This window comes from Micromys minutus, assembly GCF_963924665.1.
Source record: "Micromys minutus genome assembly, chromosome: 9".
In the NCBI taxonomy this organism is placed as follows: domain Eukaryota; kingdom Metazoa; phylum Chordata; class Mammalia; order Rodentia; family Muridae; genus Micromys; species Micromys minutus.
This window is the reverse complement of record NC_137978.1, coordinates 8,251,693-8,265,246: the sequence shown is the minus strand read 5'-3', so window position 1 is coordinate 8,265,246 and position 13,554 is coordinate 8,251,693.

Sequence of the window (13,554 nt, the reverse complement as noted above, 5' to 3'; positions counted from 1 at the left end):
AATACAACTTAGTAAACCAACATGTGAGGTTTCTGATGGTCATGTTTGGAGAGACCTTTGGTACAGATCCGGACAGCAGGTGTGACAGGAAAAGCAAGACACGTGGAGGTAATAAAACCAGAGATGGAAAATCATAATTACAGATAGAGAGAAAAAAGGCACATTTGGACCTTTAACAGGAAGACAGTGAATGTCTGGCTTCTGAGAGATGAACAAAATCTAGTTCCTGCTCAACTTCCCAATATGCCTGATCATTTGTACAATAAATAAGCTAATTATTTGAACAGTCTAGACACTGCTACAACCTGGGGTGAAAATCAGACTAGATCAATGGCAGTTAGCAGGGTACGCACTTTACAGGCAGCTTGTAGGGGATACCACGAGAACACAAGCATGTCCACCTCAGCTTGCACCCAGTTCACCCTGGAAGCCACTGCCAAGGAAATGACATTTGCTGGCTGCCAAGAAGTGACCATTGCAGGGGAGAACAGAGGGAGTGCAACAGTTGGTAAAAATCATGACAAGGATAGAAGTCAAAGACAGCTATGGGAACGCTCAGACACACGTGGGAACAGGAGGCAACCTAGAAGAAACCAAATGGAAACGGAGGGGAAGGCCACAGTCCTTGGGGAAGGACAGGAAGGTGTTTGTGGGGGAGGAGCTGTAAAGGCAGGAAGTCCTGGAGGGCTGTTCTAGGGGAAAGCAAACACTAATGAAGAAGACTCAAGAGGCGGGCTGTAGCAAAGGTGCACAGCAAGACATGTCACAGCATAAGTGTGGACAGCAGACAGCACCAGGCAGGCACAGCTACTCAAATTCAAGGAGGTGGTCGGGCAGGGCCATGGCGAAGCTTAGCTTGACGAGTTAGAAAACACAGGCCAAGAAGCTGGTACCAGAATCATGAGTGACTCTCAGTTCCAGGTTAGTCAACAGGCCCTGCACTGAGAAGTATTTCAAAGCCTCCTCTGGCTTTGACAAGGGGGGGGGGGGGGCATTGTCGGCTCATAATGTTCTCCATCCGTCTGCAAAACTGCAGCTGGTGTGCCGTCTCCAGATGAGAGGCCTGATGAAATTGTAACGGTGAGACAGAAGCAAGCCCAGAGAAGAAGGTGGGGAAGCCGAGGTGTGCGGTGGAATGTTCAGGGCCATGCCGTGGTCTACAGCATGGCTGTGGGAAGGTTTGGCTGAACACACAACAAGACATAGTCTGATATCCAAATATTTAAATACAGATGGCATCTTTCTCACTGAGGAATAAGCAACTTCAGAAATATGGACTTGTGAGTGCGGAGAAGGGTAGGTGGTTGGAAAAGTCCTTGTCTGCTATAACACATGGGAGAACAGAGTGAGCACCTCCTTCCCACCGGCCGCTTCTGCTCCCCTCAAACTAGCATCATGGGGCACGTGCAGCCGTCCTCTAAACTGGCAATTCACCTGAACCACAGAGTTCAGTGAGCAGCCAAGGGCCATATCCTCCAGTGGTGTAAGAGAGTGGAAGTAACACCTTGTCTTCAAATGGCCAGATCTGCCCCCCACCGTGTGTGTGTGTGTGTGTGTGTGTGTGTGTGTGTGTGTGTGTGTGTGTATACATGGATGTGCTCCTTCTGTCTATGTCTGTACATATCATTGTATGTTATCATTGTATGTTCATTCATACACAGATGTATATGCATGTGAATGTTCCCTGTGGATAGACCTCGGTGCCTCCTACAGGCAAGGCTAGTGCTTGACCACTGAGCAATCCTTCCCCCTTCCATGAGAACATTTGACATGGGTCCTGCCCTAAGCACACTTGGTGTGTAAGATACGGTGAGCTCAGGTGCAGTGCTGAATCGCTGACCTCTAGAACTCACTCATCTTGAACACTGATTCTATTAAACTGCCAACTCACCATTGGCTTTGTTCCTCAACTGTTGGTGGCAACTGCCACTCTACTGTTTAATTACAAACAGTGGGACTGTGTGACATTGCCCATAATAATGTACATTTCACTTAACATACAAGATTCACCCATGTCAATATACTGCCTTCTAAGGGCTAACAGGATTCCACTGCACGAATATGAATCTCTTCTTTTCAACTTTTATCCTTCAGGGGACATGACATGTCTGCACCTTCTCACTTTGAATATGACTGTCGTAAGCTAAGGACGGTTAGTATCTCTCTGATATTCTGATTTTAAACCTTTGAGATAAATAGCTAAAAGTATTGGATCCGTGGGAGTTCTATTTTAACTGTCGAGGTACCTCCACACTGCACTCTTACTAACACCGCACAGGATTCCAGTTTCTCCTCATTCCCTCTTAAGTCTCTCCACAACCTCTCCTGGACTCTCTGCTCTCTGCTCTCCAGAGCAACAGCATCCCAGCATCTAAGCAGAGAAGGATCTTTCAGGGACCATAGGCCTGACACTACCCACCAGGTGCATCATGGCTTCACACAGAAAAACGTCAGATTAGAGCGAGAATCCAAAGCTTGCAGGATTTCCCTCAAAAATGGGGAAAAGCCTTTGTCATCAAAGGAGTTAATGAGCATGTGTCTGCAGGAAACCCTAAAGGAGTGAATGTAGAGTGTAGAGCGTTCGCTTTACAGTAGGTGGTGTTATTGTTACATGCTCATACAGACAGTACTAATTAACAATCCTAAAGGCCACATCATTAAATTACCTTCAGCTTAAAGCCCTGCAACGTTCAGCACATCCCAGCAATTTAATTCTATTCAAGACACTCGCCTGAGTATCGGGTACTCTTTTGAGGCCAGCGAAGAGCAAGCCACTATCAGGAGCAAATGAACCTCAGCAGAGGACAGCACTGACACCCCCACTTTTACCCCTCTTCCTGACACCCCCACCCTTACCCCTCTTCCTGGCACCCCCACCCTTATCCCTCTTCCTGACACCCCCACCCTTACCCCTCTTCCTGACACCCCCACCCTTACCCCTCTTCCTGACACCCCCACCCTTACCCCTCTTCCTGACACCCCCACCCTTACCCCTCTTCCTGACACACATGCTAGATGGGAAGCAACGGTCAATTTCAAAGAAAATTCAGCAGTGAAACATGGACCTTACCAATCCTATATGTACAAACGGGAACACTGGCAAGGTCTTTAGAATCTGGCATGAACAATCAGCTCACTGCCCTCCCATTGCCTAAAGGTTCCAGGTCTCCGTTTTCTTCTGGGCCTTCCTTCCTCCCTTGTGATTTCCTAGTGTAGCGCACTGTGCCTGGGGCTTAAACGTGGACAACTTTGTAGCTCGTGGCTGGGCTTTCCCTACAGTGAGCACACAAAGGAGCTCTGTTCATCACCCTAGGAAATAGTTCCTGTGCAGAGCAAAATGGGCTTTCTCCCAGCAAACACACACACACTCACACACACACACACACACACACACACACACACACACACACACACACACGCAGAGGGGGAAGGGGAGGGGAGGGAGGGATGGGAACAACCTCATTTGACCCTCCCTGTGCAGAAGAGGTACTGTGCATAGGTTCAGGACATCTCAGCAGGCCAAGTGGACTCCACTGGCAGGCAACATGGTGACAGAACCTTTAAGTTGGAAGCTGCCAGTGAAGAGACTGCATGGGGGAGAGGCATATACATGGGTCTGCCGATTAGCACACAAAGAGACAGACAGTGCCAGCGGCCAGCTGGCTAGCCAGGCCCTCATCTGCAGGCACAGAAGCAGTGAGAGCAACCTGCCCAAGTCTCTACGAACTATCTTTGTCCTTGTCTCTGTGAAAAACATCTCAGCACCCATCCTTACTCCAGTACCACCCCAGTGTTCCTGGGAAGACTCCACTCAAATCACTGGGGCCGACAACATATGAGTCTACTTATCATGTTGCATTACAAAGAACACATCCCAGGGAAGGTTTACGGGTGCTGTGAGTGCTGCCCAGAACGTTGAAGGACAGACAGATGAAAGACAATGGACACACGAATGCCTGAAGGAATAAAGCACACCAAAATGCCCTTCCTTCTCTCTGTGGAAACTAAGTCAACCTCTGTCTCTGGGTTCTGCAAACTCATGAAGCATTGTTGAGATCCTGTCTCCACCATGACATCTTACTGGATCGAAGATAGCTCCAACACAGCTCTAGCCATTTACATGTGGAGGACAATCACAAAACAGACGTCATAGGCTTTCTGTGCGGATTCATGTTCTGTGAGCCCCCCACATGCTCCAAGTTAATAGGAGACAGTCTATAATTGGCAAGCCCCTAACTTCTACAGAGACTGTCACCACTGTGAAGTGTGTTGTTCAATTGCATCACTTCTGAAAGGATGACAGGGAAGTCACTGTAGCTGGAGGGAGCGCCACATGAGCAGACCACCAGTGGGTTAAGGAGGTGTAGTGTCTGGTGTAACTGGCTTTGATGTCAAGCAGGCAGTGCTGAGAAGCAGGATGTCAGAAGAGCAAGCAGAGAAGAGAGGAGTCCTGGCTTATAGTTAAAGCCTTTGCCCAAGTAGATGAACATGAAGAACCTGCCCATGCCCACGAGCTGAGATTTGCTCTGGGAAACAAAGTCACAGAATTACACGGATGCTGAAGTCCCTTCTGCCTCCATTCTGTGACACCACTGTCCTCTGATTCTCAGTTTCCATCTTCTTGTGGCCTCACTTGACGCTAGCCTAATCATCCCTACTAAAAATAAATCCTATCTTCTGAGGACCCTGAGCACTCACGTGTGCTACACACCTGCAGATTTACCCACGCTGGCCCCTTAGGATAATAACCAACACTCAAATCATACTAAATGTAGAGGGGGAGAGGCTGTTGCAAGCAGCACACCTGCAAACACACAGCCAATTAACTCTCACAACAACATCCCTTTAACCATGAAGCAGGTGGCATCAACACTCCCATTTAACAGATAAAAAACTGATGCAAAAAAATTAATTAACAGGCTCAAGGTCAAACCACTTTAAATACCTAAGGCAGCAGGAGCTTCCCTTGCTATTTATTATCTCATTTCTCTCCCCAGCACAGAGGTGGTACTGCCCAGAGCACATAGGCTGTGCACTATTGGGCTAAGAGCCTGAATATATTCAACCTCTGCCCCCTATAACTGATGCACCCTCAGATCATGGGGGTGAGAGTGCCCCTCACTGGGTTGGCATGAGGACTAATTGGACACTCAGCATAACTCCCATGGGTGGACACGCACCTTGCTACTGTGAAAACTACCTCTTCTTCATGCCTTGTGCTTCAACCACAGGACGTGCTCTTGCGCCCACACAGTTGATTCCCATGACTAGTTCAAGAGTGTGTAAGTAGCGATAAAGATATATAGCTCAGTCCATTTCTGCACCAAATAACTTTGTGACACAACGCATGGCCATTAACTTCTTAGTCTGGGCTCTCTTGGTTTATAAACTGGGAATCCCACGTGCTCTCCTGGAAATCCGACTCCATCCGTGCAGTGCACGCATCACTAGGGGACTTAAGGAACCATCCTGAGTTTGTCATCCCAGACAGCATGGGGTAATATCTCATGAGGGTCTCTGGAAGCCACTGCTCAAGGTTTTTTTTTTCTTTGCTTCCTACAAAAGCTGCTTGTAGAATTCTTAATAAGCCAAAAAATTCTCACAAAGCAGGTTGCACAGACACCTTCCCGATCCCATCAAGCTGGAGGATCCACTGCCCTGTGCTGGAGTTCAGTGGCCACACATCAACTTGTGACCACAGATGTCTGTTGCAAAGCTTCAACCAAATTCCACTCATGGTGGTAATAATGCACCCAGTCAGCCTGTGGCAGGGTAGAAAATGGTGCAACAGGTCAGACGCTATAATGGATGAGATCTTTATGTAACTGTTACTTCTCTTGTAGTTGTGCAAACAACTTACATGCTTTGGGACTTTTATGATGGCCAGAAACCCAAACCAGCTTCTGGGACATAAGAAGTGTCTAGTGACGCTCAGTATCATTACTGTTATCTTTCCTTCTTGGCAAATGTCCGCTGGACTTTATTTCATCCTGAATACAGGGAACCCAGAGCCTGCTGTAGGCTCACGTTCTGAACTATTCCTGACATCTTCCAGCGCACACCTCTTTGTCCTCTACCCCAGTGCCTGTTAAGATGTGCACCTCCTAAGGTGACATTTGCCGAAAGATGCTTACTGTGACAGCTCATAAAGACTTAAGGTGCAATTCCTTATCACGTTTCCTCTGGCCCCTTGTTTCCTGTTCATAAAGTAGAATCTCATCAGCTTTTGTGATGTGATGACTAAGGCAAGGCACATCCCTGTATATTCATAAGTATTTGTTACCTAACAAGTTATCCCAAAGCTTTATTTTATAATAAGCATCCTCTAGGTTCAAAATTCCATGGGCTCACAATTGGCCTGGTCTCGGACTAAGTGTTTTTTTTGCTGGACTCTCCAGGCCTAAGTGTGTATCTCATACAACATCGATCCTCCATGTTCAAAAAATCAAAAAATTCACAAAGCATGATCAAAAAAAAAAAATCACAAAGCAGGAACGTATTTGAAGGAAATAACTTCTACCTCTGGATGAGAGTCATTTTGAATTGTTGAGTGCATGATATTATTTCTGTGTTCTGCCATAAGTGATAAATAAAAGTGCCTCTTCAAACTAACTTAAGTTTCTATAAAATTTTCTAGTTCAGATAGGAAAACCAATGTGATGAACTTTTACTGCCGGTCTACTCAGGACTAGGTACTGGAGAGAAAGAAAGAGTTCACAGTATAGTGTGGCAACATCTCTGCCCTAAAGGAGCTCGCTGGCAAAGCAGGGGAGTTCACAGGAACAGAGATAAATTATGTCTTGGTGAAATATCAACATCTGGCAATAGAATAGCTTTCACAGGGGGCATATATAATTAATCATTGAATATATTCTGTTTATAGTGAGCTACAGTATGGGCTGACCAAAGAATAAGAGATTTTAGATGGATCTGGAAAGTTGGTCAAAATTGCTCTAAGCACAACAGTGAATGCCCCCTTGCTAGCCACTTCGTACCGGGCCTCCATTCTGGGTATCTTTGCCTCAAAAGAGACTCCCAATAGCTACAGATTAAATGATGATATGCTGTTTCCAACGTCATCTGAGGAAGTCCTAATCTCTGAAGCCGTCTGGAAAAAGGCAAGCCTCTCTTGTGCTATGGTCCACTGGAAAGACCTCAGGTGTTTTCAGTCCCCAAAGCTGCTTGCATTCATTTGGTTTTCTGCTCACAAACTCTGAACTGTTACCTCTGTGGGGGTTCTTCCTCCACAGAACAGAGAATGCTGCCCTGGACCTTGATATGATGCCTCTGGCTTGGACATGGTAATCAGCACAGTCCCTGGCCCCTGCTCTCCACTCTACCTAAGTCCTGATAATTTCTAGGTTTCTAGACTTTCTCTGTAATAGCCATGTATCAAAGTTCACTTCATAAGATCCCTTTTAGTGGCCTGTCATAAGAAAAGCACTCAGCTGTACCTGGTTCAGCTTACCACACGTACTCAGGACTATACACTGCATCTGTGTGGTGCCGAGACAGCGAACATCATTACACTTCTACTAGGCTAGCCCTCTGTTCTTCCTTCAAACCTCCAACTTAGTAAATACTCATTCCCTTCTTTCATTCACCTTATATTTCTTTAGCATGACTTTCCTTCCCTGGTCTCCTATCCCATCTGTAGTAATCAATCCTCATTACCTCTGGGAATTACATAAAGAAAATAATTTTTTTAATTATGGATTGGAGGATAGATAGATGGATGGATGGATGGATGGATGGATGGATGGATGGATGGATGGATGGACAGACGGACAGACATATGTTCTATCAGGAAACCCCAATCAATAAGCAAATATACCCAAAGCTCAGTGCAGGTACTATGAAGTTCCTCCTGTGAGACATAAGATTTCTTAAACCAGAGGTACTAGCCATGTTTTCTATTAATGTGTAGGAGATAATAATTAAGACTCAGTTTCAAGTTATGACCACAGCATAGAAAAGTTATGCTCGGCATCCACATGCTATTACTGATCAGAAACAACACACAAACACCATAATGGGAAAGGGAATAACAAAGTCCGGGACAAAAGGGGGGATCCCCAAGATCCCTGGTAGGACTTTCAATTGCAAATTTAAGTCAGGGTCCTTGAAAAGAGGCTCCTCACTAAGTGTCAGATGTCATATCACCTCACTAAGAGATCCAGTCTTGCCACATTTGGGGGGGTCAGGTTTTCTGGTCATGGAAACTGAAGTTAGCTCTTCTTAGATCCTTATCATAAAGCATCTTCATCTTTCAAGGCTTCAGCAGCAGTGGGACCTAGAGGCCCTACTTCTCAGCTTCCAAATATCTCCCTTTGCTCTCATCACCCATAAAGCCTTCACCAGCCCTCACGACACCAGTAACTCATAGAGCTACAGTTCTTAAGTGGTTTTGAGATCACAGAAAAATATATTTAAGTTAATTTTGGAGCACCATTAAATCTTTCCTTTAGCAGTACATTGCCTTAACCAATTAGTAACCTCATCCCTAAATCTGTCTGTTAAAAGAACTCATGCAACAAGAACAAAACAAAGTAACTGATTCCAATAATGAAGCCAGGTGACTCTCTGTAGCTCTGACTTTGATTTAAAAAAAAAAAAAAAAGATTACACAATCTTTATAATAGCTAAAAGTGCCAAACAAGAAAAGGTAAAACTCGGTTCTTGTTAATGCCTCTCCCATTGCTCTTTCTTCTTCATCCACATGAACACATTTACTGATTGTGATGTATTAGTCAAGCTGCTGGGCCCCCTCAATGTGTAATTCCTGGAGCAAAAATTTTTCCCACATCCAGGGGAAACACTGGATCCAAAGTGAGTGTGATTTGTCTTGAACACTGCAAGCTGGTAAAAGGCAGTGCACAAGCGACACCTTAATCCAGTGTGTTTACAAACTTACTCTTTGTAGCATAGAAGACAAAGAGCTAGTGCATGAGGCTGGAGGGAGAAAGCCACCTAAATAAATACAAATAAGCTTGATGGGAAATGGCAAAGGCCCGGTGGATCAAGACAATGCCTATAGCACGTAGCTGAGGCTCTGTCAACCTTAGGTAGACACACACATACTTGCAGGTGTAGCATCAGACAACAAATGCAGCAGGCAGCACTACTGGTGTCCTCCTTTGCATTTCCCATCTGGTTTAGATAAGCTGCGTCTTCAGCAGTCAGTGTGTCAGAAGCCCAAGTTATCACACTGTCCGTCCGTTTCCTAGCTCTGCCCCTTCAGGTGAGCCACCTGCTTCCTCTGGCTCTTGTTGTTCTTGCTTACTCCGGTTGCTTAGTGAGATGTGTTCCCAAACAGACATCAGCCATTACCCACTATATCACATACGGACGTTGTTAGGTGCAAAAGGTAGAAAACCAGTCGAAAACTAGCTCAAGCACGAGAAAGGTAAGGAGTGTCTTGGAAGTCCATGAACAGACCAAGCGTAGGCACAATTTGACCTGCATTTGAATGACTCAGAAAGATGCCACACTCTTCCCACGAGGCTCCGTTCCCAGACTCTCACTGCACCCTGCTTCACCGACCCAGCTTCAGGTGACATTATATCAGGTATCACTGTGTCGTTCACTATGCTCTTCCAATAAGCCTAGAAAATGTGAATGCTCTCTGTGTCTCTCGTTGGCTTCAGAGACCTAAACTGGAATATGTGACTATAGCTATGACCAGAATAAAATTCATATTTTGATTTAAATCCATTTCAAGTACTTTCTACTTGGGACATTTGGTAGAACAGAATTCAGGACTTGAGTCTAATCCTTAGAACTTCCAGGATTCTGCATGCTTGTCATCATAGCACTAGGAAGACAGAGTAAATCCCTAGGTCTTAGCCTAAGTGGCAAGCTCCGGGACAGTAACAGACCCTGTCTCAAAATAAATAGATAGACCATAAGTAGATAGATATGTAATATAGAATACATAGATACTGATAAATAAATACATATAATAAATTAAGCAATGCCCATGGCATGACACCCAAGGTTTTTACATACATATGCACAGGTACTCTCAAACTTAAGTGCACCTGCACACATACACACACACACACACACACACACACACACACACACACACACACAGAGGAATAGAACTAAGAATTAAGGAGGTATGGTTATCCAAACTCAGAATGAGAATCCTTTATGAAGAGAGAGGGGGGAGGAAGGGAAGAAGGGAGAAAGGGGGGGAGAGAGAGAGAGAGAGAAAGAGAGAAAGAGAGAGAGAGAGAGATGCTAACTGCATAAATCACGGATCTCATTTACATAGCTGCAGGCAAAGCACCCTTCAAACCTTTAGCTGGTAGTGATTCCTAACCATGTCATTGCTGCCACCATTGTCTTAGCCCTGAAGACTCGTGGCCTTTTCTTTTCTACTTATATCATTATCATGAAATGGTCATTTCTTGTCAAGGCTTCAGGTGTTCCTGCAAATTACACATTCCACAGGATTCATCTGAGAAGCACTTGAAAAGTTATGAGGCAGGCATGGGAGAGCCTCTAGCTCTGTGAAGATGTTCAATGGGCAAGAATCAGATAAATGGATCTGACGGTAATCAATAGCAATTGTATAGTAAGAGGAATCCTCTTCCTCTTTGGAAAGTACCCTCTTGTCCCCAGGGCCTTCCCCGTGTCTATAGGATTTAAATCATTTCATTCATCTCTTCTATCAAACCACGTCAGCGGTGAAACCCTGAATTCAGTTACCAATGTGTGCTCCATCCAAATGTGTCCACAAACAGATAAGCACACAAAACCAGCAGTTGTGTGGACATCAAAAGAGATGACCATCAACAGTTTCCTTTCTTTGACACAGGAGAGCACAATGCAGAGGAAGAGTGTCCTGTGTGTCCTGTTGCAGTCAAGAGAGTGGTCATACATAGCAAATCACCTTGGACACCAAATCTCAGTCTTGGTTCCCTTTATTTTGTTCTGGATACATCTAGAGCTCTCTCATCTGTTAAGAAGCCAATACCAGTTGGGAGAGGCCTCTTATGCCTGTTAAATAAAACAAAGCCAATACAATAAAGAGTATTGGTTTGCACTAAAAGATCTTATAGCCATGTGGGGTACGAATGCAAACATAGCTTTTTTGAAATAAGGCAAAATGTTCTGATTGTGCCTATAGATAGGCAGCCCTTTTTTATTTACAAAGAACTAAATTATATCCATTATATTATTTATTTGAGTCTCATCTAGCTCAGGGATAGTGATCTAGCATATATAACATGTCTCATTATACAGATATGAGATCAATTAATTTGGATGCAAAGAACAGAGACTGTCAACTAAAATGACAGACATAGTACATTAATGACAGAGATTGACCTGTCCCCTGTCTCCCAGGTCTGGGCTTTTACATGGCATCTTTGCATCCCGCATAGGAATGTTCAGCTACAGACACTAAGGGCAGGAGACTGAATATAACTGCTAACCCGTGTTTTCATAACAATCAATCTCCTATCACAGAAAGTGGTCTCATCTTATCACCACCCAAACATATGTAGCTACGAATGGATGTGGAAAGAGAACAGTTGAGTGTCAATTTAGGCTAGGTTGAAAAGCTAGCCACCAACTAACTTAAAGCTCACCACTCCTCCTTCTGCTTTCTTTCTGACCTTCATCTCAGAGCCTTGGGATCTTCATGATAGTTGAAGAATACCCTTTGCATGCAGACATCCTGCAGTATGGTTTCGCCTCATACACTTCCAGAATGTACTGCTTGAAACATGTGCTTCCCACTCTTAGAATCCCTGATGTTGTGGTTCCCCACCCCCCACATACACACACAAATAGAGCTTTGACTCCTTGTCATCTCCATCCATCAGCCTGTAACATCACCACAACCTCATTCACCGTGTGTGCTGAGTATCTGTCACGGGCTGAGGGCCACATGGATAGCTACTCCTGCTAGTCTCAGCCTGCAAGCAAAGAAATAGCCTTTGAGAGATTGAAATATTGACCCAAGGTCAGAGCTGAGAAGCAGGACCAGGTCTCTTTTAAAGTCAATGTCTCTGTGGCTTTGAATGGTTGTGCATTTGAAAATGCAATCCCTTCCTCCAGACAGAGCAAAGAGCCATTTTGCCGACACAGCTCCCTGTGCAGTACTTTTCTATTTTACAAGTCGGTAAATGCTCAGGAGCTCCCCATGTAATGTATGAGGTTAATTAATAATATGTAAAAGTTATCGTTTATACAGCAGAATCCCATAAACATTTATTAGTATGCTAATAGAGAGTAATGGCCGCGTGAGCATAAAATCAGATGGGGCTGTTGTGACACAGCAAAAGACTGTCAGAAAACCCCAGTATTCGCCTATGCAGTAAGAGTATGCAGGGATGATCTCTTGATAGATTTCATCATCTCTACACTCACCTTGCCAGGTTGAAAAGATGCTGAATGGGATTCTGGAAGCCCGACGCTGGTCCTAGCTCTTCCATTCCTTATGCAAAATAAAAAAGATCTAGCATTTATTGCAGATCATTCTGTCCCAGTATGTCTTTTTTCTTTTCTTTTTTTTTAAATTCACTTCACATCCTGTTCACTGCCCCCCAGTCACCCCCCCACAGTGCTCCCCCTTCTGCCTTCCCCTTCTCCTCTGAGCAGGTGAGGACCCCCCAGGTATCTCCCAACACTGGCTGTGCTCATCCTCTCCCACCGAGGCCAAAGAAGTCGGCACAGCCAGAAGAACATATCCCATAGACAGGCAACAGCTTTTGGGATAGCCCCTGCTCCACATGTTCGGGACCCACATGCAGACTGAGATGCACACCTGCTACATATGTCCATGAAGGCTTGTTGGTCCAGTCTCTGAGAGCCCCAAGGCTCCAGGTTAGTTGACTCCATTGGTCTTCCTGCAGAAGGCCCTGTTCTTCCATAAGAGTCTCCAAGGACAGATGACAAGATGGCCATGGGGAATAAATGGAAATCTAACAACTAATGGGGGTGGAGAGGTGGGGGAGCATCTCCAGGATGAGACAGAGATCTGGGATAAGAGAGGCACTCAAGAATCAACGCGGTTGACTTCAGCTGTGACTAGGGCATTTAGGAATATGGAACCTGAAGAGGACTCTACCTCCTGTAACCAGGCAGGAACCCACCACACTCTCCATCCGAAATTTATCCTGTCCCAGTATTTTAATAGTTATCTTTCCAGCAATTTCTTCATTTACTCCACCTTAGCTCTACCTAGATGAATGATGAATCTGAGCAAATGCCTGGCACCTAACACATATGCAAATACATTCTGCAGCTATGCAAAGTTGAAATGAACCCACTCTCCAGGTGTCACTCTCTTCCCTGGATCCCTGAGGTTCTTGCCTTTGCTCTCCTGACTTTCAGAAAGGTGTGAATCTTCTCTAAATAGACATAGTCAGTGACGTCATTCGGTCAGTCCACGTTTCGCAGGTGGCTTACTGCAAGGCATCTTACTGCAACAGACTTCCTGCAAAAGCACAGCGGTTTTGATTCTTAGCTCCCCTGCTTTGGGTGGCCATGAGACAAGACTGAATTTTTGTTTCCCACTGCCCTTGATGCTGGAGGGAG